Genomic DNA, 16,088 nt, shown 5'->3' on the forward strand with positions numbered 1-16,088 from the left:
AGCTGGTGGAGCACTAGACTATGGCTGCGATGACAAGTGCTATGGCGGTGGCGGTGTGGACAACAGGATCAGGGGCCCCAATCCGGCGGGTAGCGTGGGCGGTGTGCGGCATTACGGACGAAAGTCTAGCCCGCTTTGCCGGTGTCGGCCCCCGTGGGCGTCGTTTCCCTCCTTGGAGGCGTCGTTGAGATGTGCCGGCACTTCCGTGCTCCCGCATTGGGTTGGTGGTGTCCCCGGGTGAAAGCCTAGGTTTGGAGTGGAACCGGCGCATTAGCGGCATTTTGATGTCGTTCCTCTGTTGGGAGCATTGCGGTTGGAGACACGGCCTGCTGTTTCTCTTTGCGTTCCTCCAGTGTCTGTCATTGTCCAAGTTTGATCTTCCGGGGAACTATGTACGACGTCGTCGGAGAGTCCAAGATGACGCCTTTCTCGAAGCCGACCAAGTCCCGCCATCTTCTCCTTTGATGGTGCGTTGACAAGGAGAGTTCTCTTGCAGGTGATGATCCTCGGAGGGATCCGCTGTGGGGCGAGACGTGGCTTTGATGATCATTTTTGGATAGGTTCTTTGTGTTGTAGTTAGAACTTCGGTGTTGGCTGTCTTCGAACTAGTCGGTGTGGAGTTCGTTCTGCGCTCGTTGTTCGCAGCGAGTTGTAGTCATCTTGTACTAAAACTTCTGCCTTCTATAAAGATATGGTATGCCTTTGGTGTATATACACGGTGTGTGCACGTGTGCGCAATTTTTTTCTCTTTTCATTATCAATTTCTGACTGGTTTGGAGTAAATGGTTCTAACATGGAGAAGTACCAATGATGGAAAAATTAATAGGACAGCAAAAAAAAAAGTTCTTAAGAAACAATGATTACAATGCAGACATGTTCACACTTGCAGACAACAAACACACGCAAGACACAACTTCTATTGAGCAATTCAATCGCCGGGCTCCAAGATTGGAAAAAAAACACAACCTGTAACTGTTGGAACATATTCTCGCTTGCACCCACATATAAAGTGTGGAGAATTTGTGCCCCATAAGAATCTTATATATTTAGTGGCAAACAACAATGACATGCAATATATTCTGCCATGGAATAGAAAGAAAAGAGAAATCAAATTTCCCTGGCAGACATGTATATCTTTTTTTAGGGAAGGCAGACATGTATATCTAGGGACCTAAGAGCATCTCTAACAGAGCCCGTAAATCTCGCCGGAACTGAATTTTTTCGGCGGATTTACGGGTTCGGGCCGAAAGTGGCGCAGAACAGCAGCCGAATCGGTGGGCTGGCCCATATCGGAAGTTCGGGGGCCCGAGAAACTAGACCGTCGACCCGTATATATACAGACCACGGAGGGGAGTTGCGTTCCAAAATCCTACTCCCTCCGCCGCCCCCGCCCCCTCCGCCGCGCGCACGGTTGGACTTCCGGCGAGCAATTGCGGAGCCACCGCCGCTGCTTCTCCTCTCTCTCTCCACCACCACCGTGACCGCATGGTCGGGGCGAACAGCGGAGGCAGGGGACGCATGCGGATTGGCAGGAGCAACTCTCCGCCGCCGCCCCCCCCCCCCCCCCCCCGTCTTCCAGTCGGAGGCCGAGCGGCACAAATGGAACCGCAGCGAAGGCGCTCGGAAGCGGAGCGCGCGGCGCTGGACCAACTGGGGTCTGACGCCGCCGGGGAAGCTCGCGCGCTATGCAAATAGCAGCGAGGGGTCGTCCTCAGCCGTGTCCGGCCGTGCGATTTGGCGGCCCGCCTCGGACATCAGCGACGAGGAGGAGGAGGAGGAGGTGCCGGAGGAGGAGGTGCCGGTGCGCACCCTCCAGCTGCAGTCCGGGGACTTCGTCCTCAACGACGACGAGGAGGCGACGGTGGTGCAGCAGGTGGCCGTCGTCTCCGACGCTCGCTTTTGATTTTTCGGGAGACTGAACTCATTTTTTCGGTTCGGAAGAATAACGGCTCTACTAGAGATGCTCTAAGATAATAGAGTTCAGGTACGAGCATGCAGGTGTGCAGTATGTGCGGCCACAGGGCCCCGATCTTTTGGGGGCCCATAATTTTCACATAGGTCTACTTCAGATTTATATGGATAAAGGCTTGGACGCAACGCTTGGGAGCCCATTTGGTTGGAGAGAATAGTCACTACTAGATTTTAATGTGCGCCTTGGCGCACGATCCCGTGAAATTCGTGTATAAGTGAAAATATGATAATAATGTTTGTAGATCTTACAAAACATAAAACATAGTGAATACAAAAAATTACAAAGAAAGTAATAAATATTTTTTATAAAACCAGAAAATGAAAGATATATTATAGCAACTAACATTAGTTGATTGTATTCATCTTCATCTAAACTGTATCAACCGGGCTTCCCCATTAGAGTGTTTAAGATGCACTATATTCGGTATTTGTTCAGAAAACCAGGACATGTTTGATAGCAAGAAAACTTTCTCCCAAGTGACCCCATCTTTATAATTAGAAAAAAGACTATATTAAGCATCAATATAAATCGATAATCATCTAAAAAAAAATCGGTGATTAGTCAGCGAAAGTAGGTGCATATTACACTGCATTAAAGTTTTCTCGCTCCCATTTTTGCTATCAAGCTCGTAGTAGCTATAATCTCTGAGTATTTGTAATCATTAGTATCTTATTCAGTAAAAAGTTCCATTTGATAGCCCGATATCAAAATGTTGTATTAAATATTGATATAATTCGGTGCCAAGTAGAAAGCTAAAAGGAGATGTATATTACAGAGCAGCAAAGTTTCCTCACGCCCCTTTTTGATGTCAAGCTCGTAGTAGCTGTAATCTTTGAGTATTTATAATCATTCAGTATATTTTATTTGCGTCCTCCAAACTGTCCATAGTACTTCTATACAGTGAAAGACTCCCATAAGCAGGCTAACGACGGTGAATTGACAGGTAGAACATGATGGTGGGCACTATTTTGCCTCCTCAGCCATGTGAGCCGTGTACTTGTGGTTGGGCTTCAGTATCGCCTCAAACATGATAATTGTTAGAACCTCAACAACCTGTGAATCATACGAGAAGGCAAACACATGTATGAGAATGAAAATTCAAAGTTGAATGAGCAGTCTACAACAGCCAAAAAGCAGAGAGATTCTCCAACTATGAAACTATAGGGAATATATGAAGCAAGAGGTAAAATTATATAATCCAGGCATCAGAACATTGCACGCCCTAGAAAGATTTTATTGAAATAGTTGAGTTTTTTTACCACAAACTCTCAATGGATAAAATAGATTACTCGCTTGCCAAGCACACATAGATAACAGAAGGAAATATATTACACATACCAGCGACTGTTTAGGTTAGATCAAAAGCACATAGCTCATACATACACAAGGTCTTCGTACACGAGGTGTTTCAGAGTTAATCGGTCCAGCACTATAACATGTCTAGAGGAACATATAACCTATAGTTGACAGAAAGGTGGCATAGGCATGGAAGGAAATAGATATACCTAGTGTCATATAAGCACATACAAGCATACATATACTACCACGAAGGTATAGACTAACCGGATAATACGTATGGGTAGGCGCACTGAGATACACAAGTGTGACCACCAAGATGTAGCACTATTGATTATTATTTCTGAAAGGCGAGTTGGTAAAGGTCAACCCAAAGATTGGAGTTAGTATTATTATCCAGCCGACATGATCCAATGGTGTAACCTTTTTCAGGTATTTAGTACGCCTTGTCATTCACTGCAGAGACATCTACTATGGAATCATTCTAGGGTTTGCTAAGCTCTATAATCTGAACGTCTTTCTCGCTAATTAGCGCTCTATTCTTCCTTTCCTTCTCAATTGTTTGCCTGGAAAGTTAATCCGTAGATTGTTTCTTCTTACAAAGCTCATTAAAACTATAATCTTTCATCATCTTATAATCCGACAGTGGTTACAATCTCAACAACTTCCATGTGAACTGCTCATAAGTAACAACAAAATAATTATGTGATAGCATTTGGTACTTCAGAGCGGCACAACACGGTGTCGCGTGGATAAAAATTATGGCTGACAACAGACTATTCTACACGAGGAAAGGAAGACAAATAAGGATGTTTTAATGATGTTTTACTAACTTAGTTATTTTCTCAGGAAAAGACACTTCATATGCCAGGTAAAGGGTAGTAGGATTAAAATTGCTATACTTAGATACATGAGGCTAGACAACGGCTTGTAGTTATGTCTAGGACAGTAAAGCTGCTCCTTCAATGAGACAAATCATTGAGTAACCAAGGATTTCTTTTTCAATGTCACAGAAGATTTATTCTGAATTTTTCAGGCCTAACATGTATAGTTTTCTCCTTTAAGGTTTTTTTTAAAGGTGGGCCTACTATTTCATTTCAGGAAAATAAGACACAAGGTAGTGACTCATCAGCTTGTAGTAATTTTAGGGAACCTCAAAATTGGTGCTTGCCTTATTGTGGGTGTTCAAGTTACAGTCCAACTAAAGCCAACTATTAGGCCTTGCATATGAACCCAGCACAAGATAAGGCCGTTGTTTTCATAACAGTACAGACGAATGAAGTAATGAAGTTTAACAAAATCTATGCATCCAGTGTACAAATATGTAAATCGCATTTTGTGTGGATTAAAGGATACCCTCACTAATAATCGGAATGGCTAAATTTTTTTTTCTTTTGAAGATGTTTTTCTAAGCATATGCTTGAACGCCTGAGTCCCTGAGTTGTTCCATAAATATACTGGGAAGAGTTGTATTCTGAACTTCATCCATCGTAGTTTGACGAAGAGAAGTTATCAGTTGTATGTTTCCTATTTGTTGAGAGAAGGAACTCACATACCTGCCAGCTGCATCCTAGTGGTAGTTCGTCCTCCCCAGTCTGCAATTCCTATTTTCTCACTTTACCTGGAACAAGGCCAAAGCCTGGTTGAAAGCTAGAGAACTGCTGCACAAAGGAAAAAAAATAGTGTGAATGTAAGCAATTGTTGCACATGAAAGCTTGATGGTATTGAGGTTTTTATTAAATAGGAAAATCTGCCCAAAATTTGAATTCTTATTAAAAAATAAATCAATTATGTTATTCAGACATTGGTTGAGCAATTTTCCGTCTTGAAGAGACCTGAGCTTAGAAAAATCTTTTTCAAATGACCACTTGACCAGAAATAACAAGAAAAGACATAGAAACAAGACGAAACCAGAATAAGACATGTTCATTGATTAAAAACATATTTGGAGCTACAAACATTAATTAGAAACATAATTGGAAGCTACAAGTAGAAACCCCAAGAATGAGAGCCCATGGAACACTCATGTCACATACCATGAGGCCATGTGATATGGAACTCACGAGAGAGGTTTAATTAAAGGCTCCAATTGTGTGATGGGTCTATTAGACCGGTCATTGCTTTCTACATCTCGGCCTATCAATATAAAATTCATAATAAGAAAAAATCTCAATGGAGTCAAGGTATAGGAAAAGAAAAGACATCAGGCAACTGCTACTCAGGAATCAGGAAAGCATGCAGATTATGACAAAAAAATGTGAAGTGTCTATAAGTGGTGGAGGATCATTTGTGCTAAAAAAACTCAATAAATCAAAGAAATCATCTTCATAGCAGGTCTCAATTCAGAGGTCCTAAGCTTGAATCTAGTGTCCTTGGTTAATGCATGCACTGAAGAGTGAAGACAATACCTTACCTAGTAAGGGAACATCAGAAATATATGCAGAAACAAAGTGAAAAGAGAACATACAGTACTTGTGTTTCATCAAATAGCCAGTGCACACTGAACATGTCCCTCTTGCCTTGGTCACATCTCATCGAATAAAAAAGGCGATGATATTTTTTGATGGGAGGGAAATATACCATCAATGTAGTACAGGGTCAAGTAGTCACAAAATTAGTCATAGTAATATACTTTATTTTTAACAAAAAAAACTTCTTATAATTGTGTCATCAAAATAGAATGCACAAAAAACTTGATAGAACAAATTCATCTCTCTTTCTACCATCAGTCAGTAATCTCACCTTTAATATTAAAGTGGTACATATGTTTTAGATGTACTCAAAGCACAGGCTCTACACTGAGATGGATTTGTCATATGCTAAATCATCTTGGGGAAATAATTCATTGTTCCTCCCGGCGACAAGACGGCATGCGGCGGCGGTTCGAGCTAGGAGTGGTGCTGCTCCCGCTGGCCACCCTGAGTGAGAGAGTTTCTACATCTAACAGTAAGTAGTTAGATATGTTCCTTTCTTCACTTAAGAGACCCGATGCCAGTTTTTTTGTTACTTTTAAGTGCACATAATCAACAGAAGAACTGAAAAATACTATAACTTTCATACATCCGAGAATTTAAACATCAGATGAAACAGGTGCACCATATAGAGATTTAAATATTTCTCAAAATAAAATATGTATTCTATTACAGATGCCCTCGTCAAGCTATCGTTAATCTAATATAGCTAGAATATTTTTATTAATTTTTTAAAACCCAGATATGAATATTACTCACAGAATTAGACAATACACAGTAACTGAGATAATTACACGACGAAGATCCAATACAGGTCCACAAATCCTACAACACCACACTTAATTCAGTAGGAGTATATAAATTGCTTTGGAGAAACGTTAGGAAATGGATTAGAGGAAATTAAAAACATGAGAAGAATTGGGTGTGATCTTGGCTACTGACCACTCCTCAGCCCCTCCTTGTCGTTCGTTACAGTATGTGATGTCCCTTGGATTACAGCTAGCGACGTAGGCTAAGGGCTCCCTCAACACAGTCGGCAGAATTGGGTTCTTGTCGGCATACTTACCGACCTGGTACAACACCCTGACAATCTTGTTGCTGCCTATAGATGTCTGCAAAACGACAGACAGAAATCATAACAGGACATCGTCAGAGCTCCATCTACTAACTGTATTACTTCAGCAAACGAAATTTGTGATAAAATCACGAAAGTCAGACTGGATTAGCCATCATATTTCACAGGAAAAACTTCATGCAAAATGCAGGCCAGCGTAAACCCCTAGTCTACTAATGATGAGCTCTTGACCAAATTGCCAAAATGATTATTTAATGGAGAGCAGAACTCCAAAACAAGAAATAAAATTTAAGAGGGAAAACACAATTAGTTTCCATGTTTAATTAGTCGCTCCTATGCTACAATGTTGAGACTTTCCCTCAAGGCATTATTTTCCAAGCCTAGCAACATATTTTGTTGAGTAAGAAGTCCATTTCAGCAGACATTTGTATCGTTTCAGACTGCATTATTCAGATATTAATATGATTTTTTTCTGAATATAATAGAAATCAATAGCCATGATTGCCATGAGAACATGTAATGGTTCCCTGCAAAAAAGAATCACGTGCTGGTTAGATTTTACTCCACGGCTCTTCAATATACTGGCCTTCATGATTAACAAGAGAAAAAGCTAAATGCCTAATGTCACAATTTGAGAAACACATATTAACAGCTAGTATATTTTGCCATAACCGAATTTACTTAGTAAGGAAGTAAACAAGCAACTAATCATAGGACTGGTAGATGTCATAGAAATTTCATAGCACAGAAGCATCATAATTATTCTTAACTTGTTCCACAGAGAGTGGCAATCTGATCTTCAAATTGCACGTTGACATGGACAACCAAACCCGGGAGAACACCATGGCACTTCATGAATTTTAGCCAACCTTAGCTCTTTGCACCCTCAAGAGATAATAACACACTGAGATGAATGCCAAACTGCTAAGCTGAGGAGAGAGGAAGAGAGATGGAGCGGTCAACTGCTAAAGAAGCCTCTCATTTGGTTTCCTCGCCTTATTCCTTTGTCCGTACATCAATAGAAGCAAAGAAAGCCACAAATAGCAGGCAGTACTGGCAAAATACAAGTGCTCTCAGAATGTAGTCTCTGAACAATAATAGCATGTGCAAATATTTCATAGAGTAGAGGGCAGTAAGTGGTGCATGTGTTAGCCCAGCAGATCATACCATGAGTCAAATTCTTGATGGCATGTGCTAGGTTATTCTGAAGAGGTGTTCTAGTCAAAAGGAGCTTGTTATCCATTGGAATGCGCCTAAATCCCCTCAATAATTATTACTTTGTATTTTTCAACCGATGCCCCTGAAAAGAAAAGCATCAGGATGTCAGATAAATACATAGGGAAGGGGGAGAAACATGCAAGGAAAATAGTTCAGAGTATGCTGTTCCATCGACGCGGCGAAGGTACAACTCTCATCTGGCACCGCACCTAAAATGTTAAATGACACTTCATAAATGGCCAAGAGTGGGAAAATTTCAAGGAAAATGCAAACTAATTCAACATTTATGTTATAAAAAATTCCGATTATGTAAACCTCCGGGTGTGGATTACTCAGTAACCCAAACCCCCTTATTATTATCCAGTAAAGAAAGAATAGATCAAGAATTCAAGATGTCCAAGATGACATCACAGATTTATTTATAACCATTAGTAAGACCATAGAAATATATCAATCAAATCATTTCTTGCTTGTCCAATTTAAATGCAATGAACAGCTAAGATTTTGGCACCTTGGAGAAAAGTAAAACAAATGGAACAAAGCGGTTTACCAGGATATAAAAAGTGACCTGGTCTGATTCCATTTTTAGATCAAGGCATTGATTAGATAAACAAATCATGAATGTCCAAATCCAGCTTCCATTACACAAACAAATTAAGGAGGACATGGGAGATATGCAGGAAAGAGAGATACTACCAGTGCAGGGTGAATGTGGCTCTTCAGATGGACGAACCACCGGGCATCACATCGAGGTTGGGAGAGGCAGTGACTCCTTCAACTGAATAATGTCGTCCCCATGTGTGCCCCATTGCTGCAGTTACAATAGTTCAAGGGAGGAGGAAGTAGAGAAGGCAGGTGGCAGCCCATAATTCATTCCTTCAAATTCCACACACCTCGGCCAATACCTGAAAAAGAACAACCATGTCACAAAATCAAATCTCACGAACAAAGGTATAAGCATAGGGATCCATCTCGTATGGGAGCACATAATTTTTGAAGTACCTCACAAGGAACACCTGAAAAGGAAAAGTATCATACACCTGGAAGATGAAAACCATGCCAGGACGCGCTCTTCCGTCTCCGTGTCGCCACCTTCTTGCTGCTTGCATGCCGCTGCTTTCTCCCTTGGTCTGGAACTTTCTAGAGCAGGTCATGGCGTCCAGCCGCCGCCGTCGCTCAAGCCCTCCGTGCAGCCACCGCTGCCGTGTCCAGCCATCGCGGTCGGCCGGAGCTTGCTGCTACCGCCGCTGCCGTGTCCAGCCGCCGATGTCGCTCGGGCGGTACAATCTTCAGTTGGCCAAATATCTACACAGATGCGCGACATACACACATTGGGCTAGTTAGCGAATATCGTTTCCAAATATTATGTCGATTTTATGCTATTTGCAAGTGATATGAGTAGATAACATTATAGGACATAAACAAGCAGTATTGCACATACTTTAGCAATAGAGATTTCATCTGGTTTTGTTCCTTGAGCCAATCCAACTGGTCTTTGCTTGAGGATAAGGCTCTCTGAAACACTGAAAGGAGCGGAGAAGGACCAACTGGTCACTGTCGGCATGCAGTTTCAGAGGACAGAAACCCAGTTCTGTTGTCATGCTGCAAGTAAGTTTTCGGTATGTACTGCATGGAAAATAGTTCAGCGTCTGTATACTTGGCCATATTGATGTCTCGCTCATCTGTGTAAAGATTGTTTCAAAAATTGATCTAGCAAAAGGATAGTCCTGTACTTTGAAGGGAACAACAATATGAACAATGTTAAAACTGAACTATTTCTTTATCTTACCCTCTAAATTTGAGGTCAGCTTGCCAAACCTTTATCAAGACACCTTAATCTTGCTCTTGAAATTTTGAAGCCCATTTTAAAACCAGTTCCAACTAAATCTTCCTTGTCTCCTGTTTTCTGTAAAATTGTAAAATATTATGCACTTAGTCAGACTAACTGCAAGATCAATCCTCTATCCAGGATACTAACTTGCAAACAAACGGATTAGTATCCTAAAAACATGTATTCTATGCATCATTTAACTAAAGGGATCTTCATACTGCTAATTATTGCTTGCTTTTTTATGTTGACATGTTCAACATGACTACAGTAGTATACAACAGTAGTATACAACAGTAGTATACAACAGTAGTATACAGCTGCAACAATGACCTTTGAAGCAGTAAGATAATGCTAAGAATAAAAAAAAGAACTTTGCATGGCTCAATGGCTTAAATACAACATTTTTTTACTATGCTATGTGCCTATGGAAAATCTGAAATCATTAATTCTTAGAATTATCCCACATGATTGAGTGGCTTAAATACAACAAAACCAGATATGTACATTCTGTTATTATCTTGTTTTTTCTTTATATGAAAGCATCTTTAATTCCACTTTCTTATATTATATATTTCTATCCAGAAAGTATTCGTAAGAAATAAAATAAGAACAAACTACTTGAATCACAACAAAATCTATAAGAATATCTGCTCTAAGCTCAACCCATCCAAGTGGATTTTAAATCTGTAAAGTGGCAACTACTGATTTGTGCATGACTAACAATAACTAAGTGATTATCCACTTCACTGTGTGTGCATGCTGTGCTACCTGTGCAACCTCTCATTGATCGAAAAGTAGGCGGACGTATCCTGAGATAAAACATTATTATCAAGAAACTATTGGGATGGGCGCGTGTGCCCACCCTGATAACCTGCAAAACAAACCCCCGAAAAACAATTGCATTCCACATAGACAGATCATCATACAGTTGGCTTGCATAATTTCTCTACACCAAAACTTACAAACGGGGAGAAAGAGAGAAGATTAACCTCCCCAATGAAGAAAATGTGTAGGCCAGCGGCCACCCCACCACTGATAACCTGCAAAACAAACCCCCGAAAAGCAATTGCATTCCACATAGACAGATCATCATACAGTTGGCATGCATAATTTCTCTACACCAAAACTTACAAACCGGGAGAAAGAGAGAAGATTAACCTCCCCAATGAAGAAAATGTGTAGAACAGCAGGCCTATGCACTGCCAGCTGGTGTCAGCTCGTGCACGCTTCTTCCCGGCGTGACCATGCCTCCCGCGCCGCCGCCGCCACCCTTGGGGTTGGGGAACGCGGCCGCACTAGAGGAGGCGTCGAGGTGCGGGTGGAGGGTGGCGAGGCCGACATCGTCCGCCGCGTCCATGGCGGCAGAGCTCAGCGTTGCGGCGGTCGTGGTCCGTGCACCTCCTGCCGTCCAGGACGAGGGACGTGGCAGAGGAGACGGAGCTCGGCGAAGGAGCTGGAGAGGAGGCGGCGAATCGGCGGCCATCGTGCGCGAGGAAGAAGGCGAAGGTGAGAGCAGGCACGGCACGGCGCCGTCTCTGTGGAGAGCGCCGGCGGTGGATCGAGAGAGGAGGTGAGGGGCAGGTGAGATGCGGGAGGGGACTGGATGAAGCAGATATTTTCTCAGCTGAGCCAACCAGCTACGGACACGTGGACCAACGGATGAAGGAGAAATGAGGCCAGCGGCCAGCCCTCCCACGACGCGCGGCATGCGTGGATAGCCTCAGAGGCCCCCTATGGGGGGCATCCTTTATACCTTTAGATACCAGAAACCGAAAATTCTAAAACTAGATAGTATCCCGCGCGTTGGCGCGGAATCATGTGGGGCAAAAATTAGGCTACCAAAGTTCAGGAAAAAAACTTAAATCTTAATAAAAAAAATGTGTATAATTGCACAATATCTCCACCCGTTACATAATTTTGCTATGCACCAAAATACCTACTTACAATTGGATTGTCCTCTTTAGTTAACAGCAGTAGACATGTAAGATACATCGTAACATTTGTATGTAGAATCTATTCCCCACTCTTCCCAAAATTTCTGAAAGACAAATATTATGAAAATTAAAATGACTCTTATCAGTTAGATGTAAAACACCTGCTAAATATAATGGAAAATATGTATAAAAATGATGTCGTTGCAAGCAAGAATTTAAATAATAAACTGGTAAACACTATCAAATATATAGTGGTAAATCCAGAATGTTTAAAATGTTGATCATCATATACATAAATTCTGCAAAACCTAAAAGATATTCTTTTTGGTGAAGTAAAGATATCAGACAAATAAAAAATATCTAGAATTGTGAACCTGTAAAACAACTATATGGAACTGAAGATCGGCATTGCACATGTTTTTTTTCTCTAGTCGTTCCATGGTCTGGTGCTCATTACTCATCGGCAAGGTGCATACTACATTTCAACAGGTGTAGATATAGAAGAAGAAGAACTCCAATTATTGGAACAAACTCTTGAGAAAATATGCAGGTCTGAGATGCAAGAGGAGAAATCTGCTTGTCACAAAACATGAAAAAGAATTACCTGCATGCATAGATTTGGGTGAGGTTACAACGAAGTTGCACATTGGGCATGTAGGCAGAAGTGCACAGAGTGAATTATTTGCTTTGGACATCGTTGATCATCTTCACTCTTTTGGAATCTAAAGGTATAATTGCTGCACCCCCATGGGGGATTTACAGCGATTTGAGCTTCTCAGCCACAGGATGCTATCAGCAGGAGCATCTCAACCGTCCATTCCAGGTGAGATTTCTTCACTGTCCACTAGATCAAGACAAGAAACGGCGGGATTCTACCCATCTGCTGCTGCGCGCGGGCCTTTCTTTTAGATGGTCCATGTTGTCAGTTGCCTGGGTGGTAAATGGATGAGTCTACACGTGACTACAGAAGCAGAGCAAGTGGACGTGGTGGGCCTGTGCGGCGCGTGGGTGTCCTGCCATTCGCTCTCCTCTCTAGGTCAAGGTGAGGAACGGTGCTTTTATACCCGCGCGTGCATGCGCCTGGGGCCGGCTAGCGGGCGGCCCGCCCCGTCGGTCGGCTGGGCAGATTTTGGGTGAAGTCGCGTGTGTGTGGGCGGCGTAGGGGGCGGTGAGCTGCGGCCGTGGATAATATCTTCGCTCTCCGGGATAGCTTGGGGATTTCTCGTCTCGCCGTCTTGGTCGTGGGTGTGTTCGGGCTCGTTGGCGACTCGCCATTAGCCCAGGCAGGCAGCTTCCACTATCGACTGTCGAGTGGGTGTATATTGCCGGCCTATGCAACCTTTTCGGGGCCGCCCGTCTCACTTTCCTCTTGTTATTTCCGCTTCTTCCTCCCAATCCTCTCTTCCTTGTTTCGTCCGTTCGGAAGCTGCATCCTGTAGATCGGCCGCCCTTCGCGCCTGCCACGCGATTCGCGCCTTCGGCGGTGGCCGGTGCTGCTCCATGGCGGCCCTCTGCCGCGTGTTCGGTTAAGGTGAGGTGCTGCTTCACCGTCGGGAGATTATTTTGTTGCCTTCACGGATTTAGAGCGTTTGTTTGTTGGCATTGTTTTGGCCTCTCCTTGTTTCTTTTCTGGCCATGATTTTTTCTCGGCCGTACTCACGGGAGAAAAACTACCGTCGCCTCCTTCCTTCCCAGATCTAATTTTGATTCGTTTGTTTTGGATTCTTCCGTTCTGTTGCCGGTCGATGCCTTATCCATGAAAACTTGTCGTATGCCTGGTTCGATTTGTTGGCCTTATATCTGTATTCCGTAGGCGGAGGACTGTGTCTTCCTTTTCCCGGATCTGGTGGAGATTTTTCGGCTCTTGGATTCTTCCACTTCGTTGCCAGTAGATGTTTCCCCATGAAAATTTGTCACCTGTCTCGTTCGGTTGCTGGCCGCGTTTCTGGAGGCAGAGGACTGTGTCCTCCTTTTCCCCGGATCTGGCTGGGTTTTTTCCCACCTCTTTTAGATTATCCTTTCTATAATGGATTCCCATGGTTTCTCTGCTAGACGTGGTTTATAATGGCTCTGTGTTCCGTCTTCGCAGGTCATCGCTTGGCTGGGATTTCCGCGTCGGTTGGCAGCGGCTGCTCTTGCTGATCTGTTGTCTACTTCTGTTCTTGGTGAGTATGCTCCGTTTCATCCATCTCTGAAACGCTTAGCGGTGGTCGTGGAGCAGACTGTATTAGCGATTTACCAATCTGTGCCTCTGTTACTTGTTTGGTACCTTGAAATCTTTGCCTCGCTGTGGGTGCGCATGGCTTAGGCTTAGAGTTTTTTGGCTGCTCGTTTTGTCCGACAAAATGCATCCTACATGCTGATGGTGACCTAGGTTAATGTGTAACATCACTTTCACAATGAATGTTGCGCTGCGCCTGGTGAACTGGTATGTGGTCTGTTAGCAAGAAACTATCCTAGGTGCTCATGGTCGCCCAGATTAGCTTAGAACCCCAACTTGTTAATTAGTGTTTCTCTGCGACCGGTGAATTAGTATATCATGTGAGAAGAGCAGAGACCACTGTTATTAGTAATGGAAGTATTTCTTTCATCTTCAATTACATGTTTCCAATTATGTATTAAGATGCCCAAATCTGTGTATAGTTTTGGATATCACGAAATATGCTGAATAATATAGCTTCTTTTGGAGATTAGACATACCTGCTGTATTTTCTATGTTTCCCGTATGATGTTATAAAAGCCAGTGCTATTTGTTTCAGTTGCACAGAAAAAACAAATAGAAAGGTCGAGAACTGTTTTATGGCCTTTTCATGTCTACCTTCTGATGTGTTGTTTGATATTGTTGCTGTTTCAGGCTAGCTGCTGCCGTGGGTTGGTTGTTCTGCCTGTCAGGTAATGCGCCTTGGCAAAAGATAATGCACTATTACCATTTTGGTTGTCCATATATGGAACCACCATATATGCATTGGGTTCTGGACCCTATATATATAAAAATGATCTTCCTTTACTTCACGATCAGATATTCTTTCCCATGGATCATAAATAGCCCGCGGTCTTCTTCTTTGCACCCTTCTTTATTCTTATGCATTTTTTCTCTATGTTTTTGCGCTCTTTAGGTATGTAACTGAAAATCAACATGATGTAACATGATGTAATTGCAGTCAGTTGCAGATGTGAAGAGTATTCATTTGCACCAAGAAGCTCTAGGAGTTGGGAGGAAGGAGGAGTCCAGGGCCATCCATTGGCGGTGGCAGAATGCTCAGGGTCGAGTTGGAGGTGAACAACAAGAGGCATGCCAGAGGGTCACCATCTTTGGAGCACACCATTAGCCCAGACCATCACCACAAGAAATGGAGTTTCACATGTAGGATAACGTTGCATAGAAAACAAAAAATTTCCTACCGCGAACACGCAATCCAAGCCAAGATGCAATCTAGAAGACGGTAGCAACGAGGGGGTATCGAGTCTCACCCTTGAAGAGATTCCAAAGCCTACAAGATGAGGCTCTTGTTGCTGCGGTAGACGTTCACTTGCCGCTTGCAAAAGCGCGTAGAAGATCTTGATCACGATCGCTTCTGGCGCCACGAACGGGCAGCACCTCCGTACTCGGTCACACGTTCGGTTGTTGATGAAGACGACGTCCACCTCCCCGTTCCAGCGGGCAGCGGAAGTAGTAGCTCCTCTTGAATCCGACAGCACGACGGCGTGGTGTCGGTGGTGGTGGAGAACTCCGGCGGAGCTTCGCTAAAGCTACGCGGGAGATATGGAGGAGAGGGGGGCGGCTAGGGTTTGGGAGGGGGTGGCCGGCCTCAAGGGGGTGCGGCCAACTTGTGGCTCTATGGTGGCCGGCCCCCTCCCCTATGCCCCTCATTATATAGGTGGATCCCCAAGTGTTGGTGTCCAAGTCTTCGAATAAGACCCGAACCAAAAACCTTCCATATGAGGGGGAAACCTAGCCAAGCTAGGACTCCCACTAGAGGTGGGAGTTCCACCTCCCATATGGGGGGGTTGGCCGGCCCCCTAAGGGGGAGTCCACTTGGGACTCCTCCCCCACTAGGGTTGGCCGGCCATGGAGGTGGAGTCCCATGTGGACTCCACCTTCCTTGGTGGTTTCTTCCGGACTTTTCTAGAACCTTCTAGAACCTTCCATAGAACCTTCCGCGACATTTTATTTCCCATAAAATGATATCCTATATATGAATCTTATTCTCCGGACCATTCCGGAACTCCTCGTGATGTCCGGGATCTCATCCGGGACTCCGAACAAATATTCGAACTCCATTCCATATTC

At 43.6% G+C, this 16,088-nt stretch overlaps 2 long non-coding RNA genes across 19 annotated transcripts; one reads left to right on the forward strand and one right to left on the reverse strand.

Moving 5' to 3' along the window:
- Positions 1–2,809: 2,809 nt before the first annotated feature.
- LOC127317477 (uncharacterized) lies at positions 2,810–11,610 on the reverse strand. Of its 18 annotated transcripts, none has more exons than XR_011748302.1 (7): positions 11,022–11,610; positions 9,822–10,903; positions 9,474–9,714; positions 9,035–9,337; positions 5,305–8,937; positions 4,825–4,929; positions 2,810–3,025 (listed from the first exon to the last, which is right to left on the reverse strand). It is a non-coding gene; the product is annotated as an uncharacterized lncRNA (long non-coding RNA). The 18 variants fall into 18 exon arrangements; XR_007861181.2 differs by having other exon boundaries at positions 9,822–9,938; positions 10,632–11,610; XR_011748304.1 differs by having other exon boundaries at positions 5,305–8,114; positions 8,729–8,937; positions 9,822–11,610.
- Positions 11,611–13,031: 1,421 nt separating this feature from the next.
- On the forward strand, positions 13,032–15,154 carry LOC127313220 (uncharacterized). Its single transcript, XR_007858833.2, has 4 exons — positions 13,032–13,328; positions 13,887–13,962; positions 14,652–14,689; positions 14,959–15,154. It is a non-coding gene; the product is annotated as an uncharacterized lncRNA (long non-coding RNA).
- Positions 15,155–16,088: the final 934 nt, after the last annotated feature.

Source organism: Lolium perenne, chromosome 7 (assembly GCF_019359855.2).
Source record: "Lolium perenne isolate Kyuss_39 chromosome 7, Kyuss_2.0, whole genome shotgun sequence".
Classification (NCBI taxonomy): domain Eukaryota; kingdom Viridiplantae; phylum Streptophyta; class Magnoliopsida; order Poales; family Poaceae; genus Lolium; species Lolium perenne.